The sequence below is a fragment of the Neolamprologus brichardi genome, chromosome 23 (assembly GCF_056152115.1).
Source record: "Neolamprologus brichardi isolate AB-2024 chromosome 23, ASM5615211v1, whole genome shotgun sequence".
NCBI classification, from domain to species: Eukaryota; Metazoa; Chordata; class Actinopteri; order Cichliformes; family Cichlidae; genus Neolamprologus; species Neolamprologus brichardi.
Window position 1 is genome coordinate 40,001,146 of NC_142125.1, and position 5,043 is coordinate 40,006,188.

At 38.1% G+C, this 5,043-nt stretch overlaps 1 non-coding gene and 1 pseudogene across 1 annotated transcript; one reads left to right on the forward strand and one right to left on the reverse strand.

The window, feature by feature from the left end:
* Window positions 1–1,584: 1,584 nt before the first annotated feature.
* Window positions 1,585–1,693, reverse strand: LOC148096363 (5S ribosomal RNA; annotated as a pseudogene).
* A 357-nt stretch (window positions 1,694–2,050) lies between these two features.
* Window positions 2,051–2,169, forward strand: LOC148096364 (5S ribosomal RNA). The gene has a single exon (XR_015717311.1). It is a non-coding gene; the product is annotated as a 5S ribosomal RNA (ribosomal RNA).
* The last annotated feature ends 2,874 nt before the right edge of the window (window positions 2,170–5,043 follow it).

Here is a 5,043-nt window from a genome sequence, read left to right on the forward strand (position 1 = left end):
ATTGGGAGATGCAGACTGGTGCAACAAAAACCAGTAAGTAGGTGTAGAGCGTACACTGTAGTCTATAGCAGCGGTCCCCAACCCCCGGGCCACGGACCGGTACCAGGCCTTGAGTCGTTTGGTACTGGGTCAAGAGAGTTGAGGCTCATACCGCACAGAAAAAATAAATAACTTACATTATTTCCGTTTTATTTATTATCCGACTCTGAACAGTGTTTTATTTTGAAAAAGACTGAATTCTCTCAGTCTTGGGGTCTTTTGGAGTGTAATTTTTTCATAGTTAGATGTCTGGCTGACAACTGTATAAAACAAAAACCACTCACAATATTCGAAGCACATAGTGCACACTGTGGGAATTTACGACTGTGAGTAAATCCCCCCTAATATTGGTATGATCCGAGCTCAGACACTGAGCGAGGGGGCGGGGCAGCTGCTGCCTACGAGTGCGCTGTTGGAGAAGCGCAGCCAGGCAAACAGGAGAACTGAAGTTGACCAGGTACTAAAGCAAATCATTCGTACTGTACAAATAATGTAAATATGACGGTGTGTCACGAAAGATTGATATCAAACTGATCACTTGACCTATATTACGTTACTTGCTCTTCAAGTGAATCAACAAAAGGTGAAATGAAAAGCCGAACAACAACTATGCTGTTTCTTTAGAGAGTCTTAGCTTACATGTTTATTTCATATTTTCAGTTGTTTCCCTCCACGGCTAAATAAATCGGTTTCAGTAATGCACAAGAATGGACATAAGGGGCTTCTTTCAAAGAAAAAACTCTGGTAGATGTTATTTTATATATTATGCTTTGTATGTTGTTCAGTATATTTCTGTGCAAAACAAGAGGAATTTCACACAGCAGTATATTCACAGTTGAAACCAGATATTTACATACACTTTATGGAAAACACAATAACGTTTTTTTACTGTACAACATCAATTTAGAGTAAACTTGTTTGGTTTTGCATAAATAAATATTGAAATATCTTTTGAATTAGTTAAATGTCAGAATAAAGAGAGAGAGAGCTGTCTATTTTTATCACTTCCATCAAATGTAGGAGTACATATACACTAAGTTTATTGTTAATTAATAAGAAAACTGCAGACGATTCCATTCTGAGCTGAAGAAGCTTCTGATAGGTTAGTAGAGTCCATGTGAGTAAATTGGTGGCACAGCTGTGGATGCATATAAGGCAAAACACAGAGCCTGTTTCTTTGAAATGGGAAAATCAAGAGATATCAACCAAAACACCAGAAAAAGAATTGTGGAGCTCCATAAGTGTGGCTCAATTTTGAATACAATTTGGTGCCATTTGCAATTAAGAAATACAGACAATTTCTCTCTTTACTCTTAAAGTTAACAAATATGTTTTTTATATTTATCAATCTAAAAAAAATAAACATTTAGTCTGATTTGATGTTACAATTAAAAAAGTGTTTGTGTTTTTAAAGAGTTTGTAAACATCTGGTTTCAACTGTATATTTGATGATGTTGGTGTTTGGCTTGATTGTCAGCACAAAGAGGGAGAGAGAGGCACAGAGAAGCACAAGCGCCCTCTGCAGTTTGTGTGTGGAAGTGCAAAAGCTTACAGCACCTGGTATTCCCAGGCGGTCTCCCATCCAAGTACTGACCAGGCCCGACCCTGCTTAGCTTCCGAGATCAGACGTGTTCAGGGTGGTATGGCCGTAAGCGAAATGATTGTTCAGAAACGGCCTTTTTATACATGCTGTAGCGACACATACACGCTTACGTTTTTGTTTTCTATATTTAAGTTAAAATGTCCAAACGACAAAAATGTTTGACTTCCAAATCGACCTAACACACTGTGTGCTCTCTGTCACTTTAACACTGTGCTGTAATCAACGAACATGTCTTCTTATCGTGATGTTACCGCAGGAAAAGCATTTTTGCAGCTCAATGTTGAAGCTGCAGTTAATAACGAAGGTTTGCATGTTGTCGCTGTAACATATGAAGTTTAGCACAATAATAGATATCAAACTGTGTGACATTTGCCACCGATAAAAGGTATTTTTTACAGCTTTGCTTTCGCTTACGGCCATACCACCCTGAACACGCCCAATCTCGTCTGATCTCGGAAGCTAAGCAGGGTCGGGCCTGGTCAGTACTTGGATGGGAGACCGCCTGGGAATACCAGGTGCTGTAAGCTTTTGCACTTCAACAGACAAACTGCAGAGGGCGCTGCTGCTCCTGCTTGTGCTTAGAGGCAAGAGAAGTTAACATTTATGGGTGATAAAATCCTTTTTCTATCTTTTTAACATGAGAATATCAGTTTTCCATCTTGTGTTCCAGAGTAATCGGACAAAAGACAAACGTAGAACAAGGAAAAAGAGGCCAAGTGTCTCGCCTATAAAACAAAATTACTGTTTTCTGAATAGTCTCGCACAGATAAACATTTGCAGGGAATACCTTTTCCTTCAAAACAAACGTCACAGACTGTGTTTTTCTTTACTGATTGTATTTGAGTAGAAACTCAGATTAAAATGGCATCAGTGCTCATAAAATGATTTAAATGTAAAAGTAGGTGTAGTGGATCACTTTGCGTAGATCTAGATAAAAGTGCAGTAAGCAAAGACTACAGTGGTCATTGAGCAGCTGTTCCTATAATGTGAATCTGGGATAAAGGCACAGATTATTTGTTTGCCTTTGTTTCTTGGTTATTTCTTTCTTATCCAAATGGAAAAAGAGAGCATAAAAGTACTGTTTACAAGCAGCTTATCTATCTCATTGTGCCCACTATCATAAAATCTTGGTTGACTGAGCACTGAGCCATCTACCACTCAAAATTGAACCTGTGTGGGACAACAACAAAGTCCAGTATACTAAGTTTCAGTAATGTGCAGTTTTTTCTGTGGAAGATGTAAATCACAGTCAGATATTTTTCATACGAGGTGAAGGTTCTGCAATGTTCTGTCAGTGCGCCCCAGGGCAGCTGTGGCTACAATGTAGCTTGCCATTACCAGTGTGTGAATGTGTGGATGACTGAATGTAGTGTAAAGCGCTTTGGGGTCCTTAGGGACTAAGTAAAGTGCTGTACAAATACAGGCCATTTACCATTTAACTCAACAAGCCCTATCTTATCAGTGATCATGACAAGTGTTAGTTTCTCTTTGCAGCATAAAAAGGATTATCTTAAAAGCACTTGTTGGATTGACCAATATTTAGAACAACGGAAAGTCCAAGGAACTCACTGTAAACCATTTTAAGCCATTTTTATACACTTACAGATTTGTTTCAAACAATCGTTTGTAATTACAAGTTGCTTTAATATGTTACCACTTTGCCAAGGACTGGAAGAAGACCAAAGAGTCCCCCTTAGATCAGAGGGAATTTGTTATTACTGTGAACTGAGAGGATCCCAACCACAAAAAAACAATTTACTTCTGGAAAGAAAGCTTTATGGGCAGACTAGACTATGACTGAGCTATATGGCCACAATGACAACAGTATGTTTGGTGTATCAAAGGTGATCCTTTGAAATCTGAGAACACGGTGCCAGATGTTAAGCCTGGTGGTGGTAGGATCATGCTCCGGGGCTGATTTGCTGCCAGTGGCACTGATCCATTGCACAAATTGATGGAATAATGAAGGAGGAGTTTACAATTCATAATTGAAACTAACTTTCAGAGATAGAAAACCTCTATATTCAATGTTACTCCAAATGTTCATCCTCGACTTATTAGTAAAAAACAAAAACAAATTCATTATATAATATGTTCTGATGACATTCATCAGAGGCTTGGTCAAGTAAATGAACATGACATTAAGAGCAGAAAACACTGCAAGAGAAGTAATTCAAAACATGCTGGCATCATCTGGGTTCTGTGAGGATGCATATCATACATAAGTAATGCAAGTACTGCATGTCAGGATGGAGGCCTGTCTTTACTGATTTATGTTCAAATAAAGTTTAACTTTAATTCCACCTTCAGGGCATTTCAGTCGCTGAAGTCATCTTCACCACCTGCTCTTCCAGACGACGGACTCGTGCCTGAACACCTGCAGTTAACCAACCAACCACTGATCAGTAAAGCAAAAAAAGGTATATGTTCTCATTTGGAAAAATTCAAATTACAAGTTTTATAAATTTCTAATATAATAATTACATTTAGCAAAAATGTTGTCTCTTTGTGATCACATCTATTATCAATATCAGTGCTTACACAGCTGTGACATGTATGAGATTACCTAACTGCATTCAGCCACCTATGATCCTGTGTATGGTTCAACTCTTGAACAACCAAAAAACCCACCAAGGTTATTTAAAAGGCTTATTCTCAGGGGGATTAATTTCCACTTGTTTACATAAACTTGTTTTCTTTTTTGCAACCAATTAAATAACAAAATGCAAAAATCATAACAATAAAATAACTTCCAAACATCCTATATCAAAACAGACCAACTTTTATCCTGGGCTGCATAAATTTGAATAAAACCTTTGCTACATATATGTTTATATTAATAAATTAATAAAGTAAAATTGTTATTATTAGTGGTAAATGATTTGTGTGTTTGTTGGATGCACCTCAGAGCAACAGGAAACATGTTGAACCGTAAATAGTGAAGTAGATGCGCACATCGTTTTCAAGAGTAGGTAGCGGGATCAAAGTGCAGATGGCATAATGGTGTCAATATTAGACTGAAGGGTCACATTTTCAGACACGCTCCAGTAACCTGCAGTCTTTACAGTGAGGACACACAAACATTAACCCGACTGGAACATCACTGTATGAAAATATATGATCTGTATTTGTCTTAGCTTCAAACACTGTTTAAAATCAAATATTAAACCGAACAGCGGTAATTACCTGTTCTGCAGAGCTGTGTGTAGCCATCAGTTAGAAAAATCAACAGGTCCTGTTCCCCTGTGAAAAGTCGCTCTGCTGACTCTTCAAGCTCAGGTTAACTCTGTCTGCTTCTGTTGTCTGTTAACATAATATCTTTGACAAATTTCAGTCTGGCTTTCGTAGAGCTCATTCTACTGAAACAGCCCTTCTTAGAGTTTCCAATGACATTCTGATGC